Here is a 14,687-nt window from a genome sequence, read left to right on the forward strand (position 1 = left end):
CAAATACCAACATATAGTCAACTGATTTTCAACAAAAATGCATCAGCAATTCAAAGAGGAATGGACAGTCTTTAAAACTATGTCATACATTCATGAAAGAAGCACACTTTATATTTTACGGCATCTAAAAACTCAGGGGGACTGGAGGATTATCCTCCCTTGTGGTACGTTTAACCAATGTTTGTAAAGTGTTCCATGGGTATTTCAAAAGGTGTATTACGCTTTCAAGGAACATTTGACATACTATAAATGATACCTACCTTATTAACTTGTAGGGAGGCTTACGTATCAGCTTCTCTGGAGGGTGATGAAAATACTGTAAAATGTGAGTATACCGAAGACGGCATCTTTGTGCATGTACTAAGAGCTGCTCGACTGTATGTAATGCGGCCAAAAAACACTGAGGCTGTTTACGTTTTTAAAAATGTGTATTACAGTAAAAGCCACGTTGCCTTTAATCCCCTCAAAACATGCACCCCTGCTTCAACCTATCTCACTGCTTGTGCCACTTTCTGAAGCAGCTCAGGACGTTCTCTTTCTGCCGTTAGCTGTGCTGTCACGGCGGCCTCTACGTCCTGAACAGATTCGAAACACTCATCTTTCATAGTCATTCTGACTTTGAAGAAGGGCCAGAAGCTGCGGGTGTCAGGCCTAGCCGTCAGGAGGATGAGGACATACCCGTCATGTTTTCCTAAGCCTGCTTCTTGGTTAAGTGACGCGCAGCAGCAGCGTTCCCCCCATTCCTGATCACCTCATAAAGACATGAAAGACTTCCAGAACTGTGTCAGAAGTGACAAAAACACGGGATAAGCGAGACATACTGCCAGGACATTAATGACAATGTCTTCTACAGGAGAAAAAAAAACAGCTAGGAATTCTTACTCTAAGTGCGAAGCCCCTGAGTTTAATCGCCAGTACTGGTAAAACAAAATGAAAGACTTCAAGGACGTGTAACAGGTATTTAATTTTTTTTTTCTTTTTTTTTTTGAGACAGGGTCTCACTATGTAGTTTAGCCTGGGCTTGAACTCATTCTGTATCTCAGGCCAGCCTCAAACTCATGGCAATCCTCCTGCCTTAGCCTCCTGAGTACTGGGATTACAGGTGAGCGCCACCACGTTCAGTGCTATTTTACTTTATTAATAACACAAGGTATTACCTGTGATGATGAGCTAATAGTTATGAACTGCCCAAATATATAATATCACCACTCATAAAACAATAACTGTAAACAAGAACTAGGCAGAAATACAAATTAATAAGGTAGGTTTCATTTATAGTATGTCAAATGCTCCTTGAAAGCACAATACACCTTTTGAAATACCCATAGAACACTTTACAAAAATTGATTAAACATACCACAAAGAAAACTACAATAAATTTCCAAAATCAGAATGAAGTAGCACAGTCTAAAAACAAAAATAAATACCAAAACACAAAAGGTACCAATAATTGACTTCTCTGTTGTGGTGCTGGGAATCCAACCCACAAACCACACAAGTAGGCATGCACTCTACTGCTGACCTACATCCCCAGCTTGAGCGTACCTGAATTTTTAAACTGTCTCTTAAAGAGCTCATGGATGAAAGCAGCAGCCCAAATAAAACTGCAAAAGGTAATGACAATGCAAACATTCCACACAACACACAGCCAAAACAGTTTAGAAGAAAATTCATAGCACATATCCCAGAGAGTTTGAATAAAAATAAAACATGAGAATAAAAATATGCAGTAGAGATGAACGCAGAAAGTAGCTAAAAATCCAAAAAAATAGATCTACTAATAAAAAACTCAGGACAGCCATGGTGATAACACACCTGTAAATCCCAGGCTCCAGGAGGCTGAAGCACAAGGATCACAAACACAAGCCCAGCCCAGGCAATCTGACAACTTAACTTAGCAAGACCTTGTCTCAAAATTAAAAAAAAAAAAAAAGATATAGCTCAGTGTGAGGTCCTGGGTCCAACCCCCGCTCCAGTAACATAAATACGATACAGCACTTAAAGTTGTACTATACTTGTGCATAAACAGAAAGATTAGTGGAACAGAGCAGAAACCCCTAAAATGATCCCAAATGTGAAAATCTAATATATATTAGAGCTGCTACTGAAAATCTCTAAAGGAGCCAGACATGGTGGCACATCATGGACTAAAGAGGCTGAGGCAGGAGGATCACTGTGAATTCAGGGCCAAGGTGAACTGCAAAACGCTGTCTTAAAAAGATAAAAAAGTTAAGGGCTAGGTGCTCAGCATCACATGCACCTGCCTGGAAGCACAGGGTCCTGAGTTCAATTCCCAAAACCAAAAAATAAAAGTAAAAAATAAAAAAGTTTTAAAAAATACCTGGCTTACTAAGAAAACTCAGAAAATAAAGGTTAATTTTAAAGTCAAGATGCTATAGTGGATAAGCTTTCTCACTATCTAAATTACACTTAACTTTCAAATGAGTTTTTAGTTAAGTTATCAATCATAAGGTATCCTGAGGACAAAAAAAGAATTGATATAAACCAGGCATGGTGGCGCACACCTGTAATCCCAGCCCTGGGAGGCTGAAGCAGGAGGATCATTTTGAGTTTGAGACCAGCCTGGGCTACAGAGTGAGCTCAAGGCCAGCCTGAACTGCATAGCAAGACCTCTGTCTCAAAAAGACAAAATAAAATAAAATAAAATAAAATCATTTCACATAATTAAGTAAAAATTGATTATAGTCAAACTCACTAAAATTTAAGAAGTGACAAACAATATATACAATGATAATACAGGATTGTGAAAGCAAATTATTGACCCAAATTAATCTGATTTCATAAGAAATTCAGTTAAAAACTTCAGCTAACATCAACATAGGTCAAGAAAAACAAAACAAAACGAAACAAAACAAAACTCCAACTACATATTCCTCTACTCCGGGTTCTTAATTCTCTAACCACCTAGTAGACTGTCTAGTCCTTACCAGTAGTGATCCTCATGCCCTCTCCCCCATTTCATTAACAACCCTATAACTAATAATTCTAATATGTATAATTTATAAATCACATATTAATTTTAACTAATATTAGAATAACTAACTCTAATATATAACTTGGAAATACAATTAAAGCAATATCCTTAAAATGAAAAAAAAAACCTTGTAGTTGTTACCAATAACTAGTCTGACATGATAAATCCTGTGAGATTAACTACCATATGAAAAGGAAAGTACTAGTTGAAAGTTAGAATGGGAGCCAGGCACAATGGTATACACCTGTAATCCCAGCACTCTGGGAGGCTGAGACAAGAGGATTCCAAGTTCCAGCCCCAAAATAAAAAAGGGCCAGGGAAGTAACTCAGTGAAAAGACTCTGGGTTCAATCCCTAATACCACCAAAAAAAAAAAAAAAAAAGTCAGAATAGGGAGTTTAGACATATCACTGGCCAATTAGAAATTTCAAATCAATCTTAACCAACTGATTATAATTCATTTAACATTTTCTTCAGTGTAATTTACAAGTTAGTAAAAGTTCAATATTCTCAAGAGGAACTCTGACCTCCAACCTACCAGTTTTTCTAATTGGGAAAAAAATAACTACAAAAAGCTTTTGAACCAAAACCATCGTCTTCTTCACAAGTCTGTCAAAATCACAATACAACTGTGGCTGTAACTCAGTGCTAAAACACTTTGCCTAGCATGCATACCACCCTGGGTTCAATCCCACCACCCCCACCAGAAGAAAAGAAAAAGAAAGGAAAAGAAAAAAATTATATGTATTTATCTTTCTCCCATCACAACCTATACCAGAAGACAAGAAAAACAAGACCATCCTGGACACTGAAAGACCTGTCTTCTAATCCCAGCACTAGGGAGGCTGAGGCAGGAGGATCATTGAGAGTTTGAGACCAGCCTGGGCTACGAAGTGAGCTCAAGGCCAGCCTGAACTGCATAGTGAGACCCTGTCTCAAAAAGACAAAACAAAACAAACAAACAAACAAAAAACCTGTCTTCTAGTCCTAGTTCTTAATTTAGGCTGATTATAAAGCAGATAAAAAATAAAAGTCAAGTGTAATGACACATACTTGTTAATCCCAACACTCTTCAAGGCTGAGAGAGGAGGATCCCCAGTTCAAGTACCACCTGGGCAATTTAGCAAGACTTTGTATCAAAAATAAAAAACATAAAATGAAAAGGGGCTGGGGATGTATATCAATTCCAAGTACCAAAAACAAAAACAGAATACTAGGCAAGTGTTGCCCTTCCTTTTTCGCCCAGTACTGGGATAGAATCCATGGCCTCACATATGGTAGGCAAGTGCTGTACCACTGAGCTACGTCCCAGCCCTTTCTACTTATTTTGAGATGGGTCTTGCTAAACTGCCCCGGCTGGCCTTTAACCTGCTAGCCTCCTTCCTTAGCCTCCCTAGCACCTGAAAATGCAGGTGTGCACCACCAACTGACACCTTAATTTTTAATAGCACTAAACAAATACCAATCCCGTGACTCCAGATATCGACTAGCTGGAAAGATGATCCTATCTTCCACATATCCGGTAGCAAATCACTTGTATTGCCATTTGTTTATACTAACAGCTCATTTTGGTAACAAAAAGCTATTCTGATAAAAAAAAAAAAAAAACCAATGTCAGCAAATAGCCAAAAGCATATCATTGTTTTCTTTTGCAGTGCCAGGGATCAAACTCTAGGCCTTGCACATGCTAGGCAAGCGCTTTACCACTGAGCTATGCATTAAAATGCATTTCCTGCCTGCCAAGTTGAAAGCATGGATCACTTCAAAATCAAGTTTTAGAAGATCTTATTTATCCAATAACATTTTGCCACATGGTCACAAATCATGTGAATTAGAACCAATCTAATGCATATTTTCAATCTGGTTCTGTAAAGTCATCAAAATTCTGTCTTCCTATGTACTTTAAACCACATTCCTAAAACTACACACCTCTATGAACCCCCATAATAGGTCTAATTTTGCAGTGTCTTAACTTACCTTCTACTAAAAAAAATTCGGAGTTTTGTTTTGGTTTGGTTTGGTTTGTTTTTTTCAGACAGGGTCTCACCATGTAGTTCAGGCTCACCTCGAATTCCCAGCAATCCTGCTGCCCCAGCTGCCAGAGCTCTGGGATTACATCCATGAATCACCAAGGCTACCTTGCATATTTACTGTCTCACCCCATTTTGTTATTTTATCAACATAACATGGTTTTAATGTTTTACAAGTGCTTTGATATCTGTATCCAACAATACTGCCTGATAGCTACATTTTTAATTGTCTTGTTTTGTCTTTCTGGTACTGGGGATTGAACCCACAATTTAAGCTTTGAGCTACCTCCCCAACCCTTTTTATTTTTTGAGACAGGGTCTCACCAAATTGGTACACTGCTCAGACTCTGCGTGAATTCATAATCCTCCTTCCTCAACCTCCCAAGTGCTAGACTACATAGTGAGACCCTGTCTCAAAAAACAAAAAACTATATACTCAACAAAATAACATACTCAAAGGAAATAACATAAATCACAGAAAACTTGTACACAAAGTGGAAAAAAAAAACAAATTCCATCAACTAGTGAACAGATAAATAGACTATGTTATGTTATTAATTATGGGAAATGTCTATAGGCAAATTCAGAGGCAGAAAATAGATTAGCACCTACCCTTGGGAGTAGGAGGGAAGGAAGACTGAATGCTAATACGCATGAGGTTTCTTTCTGAGTACTGGAAATGTTCTAGAATTGGATTGTGGTAGTGGCTCACAACTGTATGAAAATACTAAAAATCACTGAATTATATGCTTTAAATGCATTAATATGGTAAATATATTTTAGGAAACTTATTTATTTAGCCAAGCATGGTGGGGCACACCTATAATTCCACCACTCTGGAGGATGTCACAAATTCAATCCCAGCCCAGAAAACTCAATGATGTAGCAAGAACCTGTCTTTAAAAAAATACTCAGGGCTAGAGATATAGCTCAGCGGCATAAGCGCCTGCCTGGCAAGTGCAAGGTCCTGAGTTCGAGTCCCAGTACCAAAAATAAAAAATTAAAAAAAAACCTCAAAAATAAATAAACTCAAAAAAAATTAAAAATAGAAAAAACCTCAAGAAGGCCCTATGCTCAATTGCTAGTATAATTAATTAATTAAAACAAAAAGGGCTGAATGTAGCTCAGTGTGAAAGCCCTTGGTTCAACCCCTAGTATTACATTTAAAAAAAAAAAAGCAAGCTATTTTTTAAAAACCCAGGTATACACCTGTGCACACCTGGAATCCCAGCACTCTTGAGGCTGAGGCAGGAGGATCATTGTGAGTTCGAAACCAGCCTGGACTATAAAGTGAGCTCAAGGCCAGCCTGAACTGCACAGCGAGACCCTGTCTCAACTGCCCCCCTCAAAAAAGCTGGGCGTGGTTGTGCATGCCTGTAATCCCAGCACTTGGGAGGCTGAGGCAGGAGGATCACTGCAAGTTCGAGGCCAGCCTGAACTGCATAGTGAAACTTTGTCTCAAAAAGACAAAAGAAAAAAAGAAGACCCCTCCCCTAAAAAAAAATTCCAGCCCTAAATACAAATGGGAAAGCTATGTTGTGGTGAAAGTACTTCAAGCTCCATCATTTCAAGCAGCTCCAAATTTTTCTTAACTGAAGTTAAGAGAAAACTGAGATAATGAAAGTGAAAAGATAAAACCTCTAAGAACTAAATAAATAACACAATCTTGAAACTGAAAGAGCCGAGTTAACAAGCAGAATACACTGGCAAACACTGAAAAATACACATCATGAAAATAGGGATCATCATATTTTTAAAATCCAGAAAAGTAATTTCTAGATAGAAAGTGGCTATCACCAGACATAGTGGTACACACCTGTAACCCCAGCCCTAGGGAGGCTGAGGTAGGAGGATCACCATGAGTTCAAAGCCAGCCTGGGCTACTTGGTGAGTTCAAGGCCAGGCTAAACTACATAGCAAGACCCTGCCTCAAAAAAAAGAAGAAAAAGCGGAGGGAGGGAGGAAAGAAAAGGGGAAAATAAGAGGTTATCTATAAAGAAAATAGCACTAACTTCAAGACAGACACTAGAATGGAATGGAACAATATCTCTTTAAGACATAAATAAATGTTTTTTAAGGTTGGTCTGGTTTGTTTTGGTGGTAGTGGTGGTACCTGGGATCAAACCCAGGTCCTTGCACACAATAAGCATGTTAAAACTGAGCTACACCTCCACTCTCCAGAAATAGTAATTTTGAAACTGGATTCTAATAAGCAAATAAGGACACAAGCCAAGTGTGGCGGTACGTGTCTGGTAATCCCAGCACTATGGGAGGCTGAGACAGGAGAATTACAAATTCAAGACCAGCCTGGACAATTTAGCAATTTAGTGAGACCCTGTCTCAAAACAAAGGGCTGGGGATATCGCTCAGGATAAATACCCTAGGTTCAATCAATACCACAAAAAAGAAAAAAGGAAGCAAAATGAAAACATTTCAACTCCTAATTGATGTTCCTTATCCATTCATCCCTCTCTGGAAAAAAACATTCACTGTTTTAGTCTGAAGCACTAAATTAATCTAAAGTAGGGGCTATGTGGGACACAAGCTGCAGCAGTAAGCAAACAGAACAGTATAATATACCTGGTCTGAAGTAACTGCTAACATATGATGCAAAGGTAAGTAAATAATGTAGAACTAAAATCCCAAATGGTCCAAATGTAGAAGGCAGGAAGAGAGAAGAGGAAGTAAAACAAGCTTGTCTTATGAAAGGAGGATACAGATACTACAGATCACATTACACTGCAAACAGCAAGATTTAAGTTTATGTATTAAAGGGGGCTGGGGATTTAGCTCAGCGGCAAAGCGCCGGCCTGGCAAGCGCAATGTTGTGAGTTCGGTTCCCGGTACCGGAGAAAAACCAAAAAAAAAAAAAAGTTTATGTATTAAAATTTTAACAACAGTCACCAGAAAAAAAGAAATATGATGAGGAACTTCCAAATTACTATAACAAAGAGGTCAAATATAGCTGGATATGGCAGTGTACACCTGCAATCCCAGCTACTTTAGAGGCTGAGACAGAAGGACAGCAAATTCCAGACCATCTTGGGCAATACCCTGTCCCAAAATTAAAAAATAAAAAGAGGGCTGTGTATGTAGCTGTAGTGTGAAGGTCCTGAATTCAACTGGGGGAAGGGAGCACTCCCAAATTAGGAAGACTACATTCTTACAACTGAAGAGAGATATGTAAGAACAATGTAAATCCTACCCAAGATAAAAGCCGTCATCATAAAATGCAGCCACAGCACCAGACAGGCAAAGCCAGCATGATCTTGCATTCTCCAATAGGGTTTTTATTTTTGTTTTTTTGAGATGGGGTCTCACTATGTAGTTCAGGCTATCCTGGACTCACGATGTAGCCCAGGCCGGCCTCAAACTTGTAGTGTTCCTCCTGCAGGATTATAGGCCAGTGCTTGGATTACAGGTATGCACCACCACACCCAACTACAATAGGGTATTTTAAAGGAGGCTAGAAAGAAGAGTATGGGCCAGCCAGTAGTAATGAACGACAAAAAAACAAGTAGGGAGTTAAAGGTAGCTGAAGACTGAGCTTAGCATTCAAATCTCTAGCTCTGCTTGTCTCTTGTACTTGCCCACTTAGTTCCATTTTTCCTTGCTGTAAACCCAAATACCTGAAGTTGAGTAATAAAGAAAAGACAGTTGGGTGAAGTGGCAAGTTGCTGCTGCAGCTTCCTGGCAGGCTGAGGAATGAGGATCATTTGAGCCTAGCAGTTTCAAGACCAACCTGGGCAATGCAATGTGACCCTGTCTCCAGCAAAAAAAGAAAAAGTGAGAGAGAAAAGAAGTGAGAGGGGAGAGGAGAGGGAGAGGGGGAGGAAAAAAAAAAAAGGAAAATCCTATTCAGCTCACAATTTTAGGCGCTGAAAATCCAAACATTACAACAGCTCTGGTAAGGAACTCAAAGTGGATGACATGGCAGAAGCACGTGGAAGAGGGAGACCACGGTGAGACCGAAAGTTGCAGTGCAGAGAGGCCGAACTCACTCTTTTCTGACAATCTAATCCTACGAGAATGAACTGGGGTCCTATGAAAAAACTACTTAATCCCTCCCCAGAGGAAAGGGACCCCCAGTGACTCAAGCACCTCCCAGCAGACTCCAGACTCCACTTCTTTTTGTTTCTGTCTTTGCAGGGGGAGGTTTGAGACAGAGTCTCGCTCAATAAACTCACTATGAAGCCCAAACTGGCCTCGAACTTGCTGCAATCCTCCTGCCTCAGAACTCTGAGTACTGGGATTACAGGCATGTGCCACCATGTCCTGCTCTAGGTTCCACTTCTTAAAGGTTCCACCACATCTCACATCTCCACACCAAGGAGCAATCTTCTAGTCTTCTAATAAATCTCATACAGCTTTGGGAGGACAAACCACATCCAAACCATAGCACCCATCAAACCTGATGCTAACCATAATTTTCAATTATACTGTTCTTTGATGAGGGCCATTCTAAACTATACTAGTTAGGCAAGGATTGCCAAATATTTAAAGACATGAATTTCATAAATGCCAAAGGTATACTGTATTTAGAGCATATTTAAAGCCTTGTGGACATTTTGTGTTTGAATGTGATCCTTCCCAGGATCAAACAAACATTCACTTCCTTAGAAAAACAATTCCTGAAGTCAAAATAGTTTCCGGTCTTCTTATAAGCTGTTTTTAAGCAGCTTTAATACACAGAATGAAAAATCAAAGGTCATCAAGACTGCCTGATATAACTTGAGATTAGGGTTTATAGTGGTATAAGACTTAAATCCAAGGAACTGAGCAGAATTTAAAGAAAAACTTTTAAAAAACAAACTTAGTGGCACAAGTCTTTAATCCCAATGCTTAGGAGGCTGAGGCAAGAGGATCACAAGTTCAAGTCTTGCCTGGGACACGTAGCAAGACACTGTCTAAAAACAAAAGAAGTTCAGAAGGCTAAACCAGAAAGATTGGGAGATCAAGCCCAGCCTGGCCAATTTTGTGACTCAGAGAGACCCTGACCCAAAATAAATTTTAAAAGGGTCAGGGATACAGCTCAATAGGAAAGTCCTAAGTTCAATCGCCGATAAGACAGAAAGAAATAAGTACATAAACAAATAGAGCTGGGGATATATCTCACTATAAAGGCCCTGGGTTCAAATCCCAGTAGGAAAAACAAACAAAAAGAGACAGGGATGCAGCTCAGTTTAGGTAGTGTTCGCCTAGCATACCCAATTCCTGGTACCCACCCCCCAAAAAAATTCATTTTGCTCAAAGCAATAGCATGCCTTTAGGCCAGGCATGGTGGTGCATGCCTGAAATCCCAGCAGGATTTTCCGGAGGCTGAGGCAGGAGTATCACTGTGACTCTGAGGCCAGTTTGAATCACACAGTTAAACTCTGTCTCAAAAAAGACACCACCACCACCACCACCACCACCCCTCCCCCCGCAAAAAAGCACACTTTTAGTCCCAGCCTGCTACGGGGAGGCTCAGGCAGGGGGAACACTTGAGTCCAGGAGTGCAAGGCCAGCCAGTGAAACATGATATATTCCCCAGCACTTTTTCTTTTTTCTCAGTGCTGGGGAACCAAACTCAAGGTGGTGCACATGCCAGGCAGGCACACTCTTTATGTGACTTCTTAGCTGGAGCTGGTGTGTGGTGCACACATACAATCTCAGCACTCTGAGAGGCCTAGGCAGGAGGATCACAAGTTTGAGGCCACCCTAGCAAACTCTGAAACTTTATCAAGACCCTGTCTCAAAACAAAAATATAAAAAAAGGCTGGGGATATAGCTCAGTGCAAGACCCTGAGTTCAACCCCCAGTAACATCAAAAAAAAAAGAAAAATAATCTTAATCAGAAAAAGAAAAACCCAAAATAAAAAGACTTGAATACACATTTTACACAAGCACAAATGGCCAATGAACATATGAAAACATACCCAGTTTTAGGAAATATTAATAAAAACACAAGACACCATTTTAAACCCATCAAATTAAAAAAAAAAAAAAATTAAGCCAGGTGTGCTGCTACCCAGCAGTAAAGCTGGAATCAGCAGTTCACTGAAATTTAGGCACTTACAATATCAGCACTTCAGCTGGAAATGAATACCTGAATTTTTTTGTACTTCACAAAATAAACTAGAAAAAGTGGGAGAAGACTAGAAGTTTTCTTTTTTACAGTATATTGCTGAGTCAAGTTGGACTCATTTTTATATTGCTGAGTCAGGTTGGACCAAAGTTGATAATGGCCAAAATTTGTATTTGGCAGTAATTTGCTTACGTTCTCACAATGCTGGATTGGTCATTACCAGTTGCTTAATGCTCACCAAATACTTTCAGTGTCCTGAGTCACTAAATTGGCTCCTAGTAGTTGTGAATCATGTGGTTACTGACTCAAGAGTCATAAGCCAACAGTATGTGTTTCAGTTGTTTCATTTCCTCCCCAACACTGGATATGAGACTTTTTTTTTTGAGACAGGGTTTCTGCCATGTAGTTTAGGCTGGCCTTGAACTCAATATGTAGCCCAGGCTGGCCTTGAACTTAAGGCAATGCTGCTGTCTCAGTATCACCACTGCTGGGATACAGGTATGCGCAACCATGCTTGGCTGTACAGCATTTTCAATGACATTACTTTAAAATCAGTGCATTTAGCCAGCCGCATGGCACACACATATAATCCCAGTTACTCAAGAGGCTGAGGCAGGAGGATGACATTCTAAAATCTAAATCCCCAGGATGAATGTAACCATTATGCAGTATAAACATGTACTAATAAAAATGTTTTAATAAAACCCTACTCAAAATAAAAATAAACCAAGCATGGTGATACACACCTATAATCTCAGTAATCTGGAAGCTAACACAGGATTGCAAATTGGAGCCTGGCCAAGGCAACCTAGCAAGATCATGTCTTAAAATAAAAAAGAGCTAGGGATGCAGCTCAGTGCAACCGTTCCAGGTTCAATCCCCAGCACTACTGCTGCTGCTACTGATGATGATGAACAAAACTGAAGGCCAGGGCTGGGGACACAGCTCAGTGGCACAGCGCCTGCCTGGCAAGCTCAAGGTCTCGAGTTTGACTCTCAGTACCAAAAAAAAAAAAAAAAGAAAGAAAGAAAGCCAGCCAGCCTAGACTACATAGTCCAAGCCAGCCTTAACTACACAGCAAGATCCTATCTCAAAACATAAAAAGAGCTGGGAGGGTAGCTTCCTTGCCTAGCATACCTGAGACCTTGAGTTCAATCCCTAGTACAGGGAAAGAAAAAGCTAGTGTGTTTATTTTATAGGAATTGGAATGACCCCGTGATCACCTAAGAAGGGCAAAATGGTGTGATATTCAGCGTGAGCATGAACATTAGACATATGAATTCAAATTTTTATTCTAAGCCAAACATGGTGGTTCATACTTGTAATACCACCACTCAGGAAGCTGAAGCAGGAGGCTAGCCCGTGCTGCACAGCAAGTCGCAGACCAGCCTGAGTTACACAGGAAGGTCCTGTCTCAAAAAAAATAAGTGCAGATTCTACCATTTTACAGCGATAATCTTAGTTACGCTACCTCTCCGGTTCTGTTTCTTCAGTGCATACAAAGCATGTGTATCATAACCAAGCTACACAGCTACTGAAACTATAAAGATCAGGTGAGATTATCTACTGCTTAGCTCTCCAGGCTCACGAACACATGCCCAGCGTTAGCACCTTGCCCTCTGTAAACACTTCCTTTCACCTAATTCTCTTTCTCTGGGGCAGAGGGGGAGCTGGGTACTGAACCCAGGGCCTCTCAGATGCTGGCAAGAGCTCTACCATGGAGCTTCAGCCCCAGCCCTCACCTAACCTTTTTCAAGTCTGAAGTTATAGCTCCCAATTAATTCACAGGAAAATATCATTCTTACATTCAGATTATTTCTCAATGTTTCAGGAAACTATACACTACTAATTGGGAAAGAAAGCAATCCACCACTTGCTTCTAACAGAAAGTACTTTTCCTGTAATAAACTCTAGAAAATCCTATTATTTCTTATAACAAATCTGGACAAGAGGGATCTTCACTTGTCCTTGCAGTGTAGAAATAGGGATTCCCACACTTAGGAAACTAAGCCCAAGTGATTGCTAAGCTTCTTTTCAACTCAAAGTCTCTTTGATTCTAAGAAAAAGCTTATTTAAACTGAGCATGGTGGTGCACGCCCGTAATCCCAGCACTCTGGGGCTGAGGCAGGAGGACTGCCAGGAGTTCAAGGCCAGCCTGAGCTACACAGTGAGTTCCAAGTCCAACCTCAACTACATAGCAAGATCCTGTTTCAAAGAACAGAACAAGCTTATTTAAATGTTGTAAACAAACATTTCTTAGATAAATGCATTTCTTGAGAAAGACTGTCTAAAGAAAACCATCTGATCAATGATGAATAGTATCTTACTCATATTCAGTTCATCTGTGGAGAAAAAAGTTTATGCTTAAAAAGATCTACATTTGAACAATCCTAACACATTAAATATAACAAAAAAATATACACTCGTATCTACGCTCTAGAGAAAAGACAGTGCGCTTTTATATAATGCTGAAAATACTCTAAAAGAATTTTAGTCACCAAATTAAACTTGAAAGACTCTCATTTTAATACTAGCCAAGAGAATAAAAGATATACAAGGTCAAGCAATACTTGCCAAAGAAATGTTCACTAGCAACTACGGATGAGACTTGTCTACAGACCTAGTATTATCAGGATACTCCTCAAAATGAAAATGAAACATAAAGGCAGATACACACATAAAATGTCCTGATGAGGTAAGGTGTCTAAAATACTAAGCAAAAAAGAAAGTCAGAGGCTTTTATATTCACATACTTTTCTTCCTGTGACTCATTTTTAAAGCAACACTTTTTTTTCCAATGAGGCCAGAGCACGTTAATAAATTATCTGCTGGATAGTAATGGCGATATTCACTATAGAAACACTAATTCTCCATAATTATAATGAATTACTGAAACACGATAGGCATTCAATAAATAACAGAATGAATAGGAAGGAGCAGAAACAAATTTATAAAATTTCACAAAATAAAAAAAAAATTTTCACAAAGTCAGTCAATGCAAAAAATAGAACCCTTCACACTTTGCTACAGGCTAACATAGAAACTGGCTGTTTAACTAGGCTGGACACTAGCTAGAGAGAGCTATCTAGCACTATAAAGTGCCTTGTTTTCGCACCATCCAATCTGATAAAATTCAACAGGAAAACATCCCTCACATCTACCCAAATTCTCAAATACTAACAATTAAAACCGAGTAGAGGTAAAACACTAGTGAGACTAGAGCAGAATACAGTACGTTTAATATCAAATCTGACTTGCGATACTTCGTGGAGTGTAGTCTCAAGTTTTTATTCGGGTTTAACAAAGTCTGTTTTTACGTGCAGCCTTAACTTCCAGAAGCTACACGTGGGAACGACACAAGCGGCAGAGAGCACTTGTGTTTACCGAACACATGAACCGTGACTCGCTTTCACAGGAAGACTCGGGGCAGCTGCTGAGGCCCGGCCGGCCTCGTCCAGGCAGTCTCCACCCGGGAAACGAGAGCGCGCTGCAGGAGGCGGCTACGGCGGCTCCCGACCCGCGCCCGGCCCGCGCCCCGCTCCCCACTCCCGGCCGGCTGCCTCCCTCTCCCGCCCGCACCTTCCCGCTCCAGCCTG

General features: G+C 40.1%; 1 protein-coding gene across 5 annotated transcripts in view; it reads right to left on the minus strand.

Annotated features, from left to right (window-relative positions):
* Positions 1-14,687, minus strand: part of Ubap1 (ubiquitin associated protein 1) — a 43,003-nt gene that overhangs the window by 27,851 nt on the left and 465 nt on the right. The gene's annotated exons all lie outside the window — the stretch shown is intronic.

The sequence above is a fragment of the Chinchilla lanigera genome, unplaced genomic scaffold (genome assembly GCF_000276665.1).
Source record: "Chinchilla lanigera isolate Chin_1 unplaced genomic scaffold, ChiLan1.0 scaffold00071, whole genome shotgun sequence".
NCBI classification, from domain to species: Eukaryota; Metazoa; Chordata; class Mammalia; order Rodentia; family Chinchillidae; genus Chinchilla; species Chinchilla lanigera.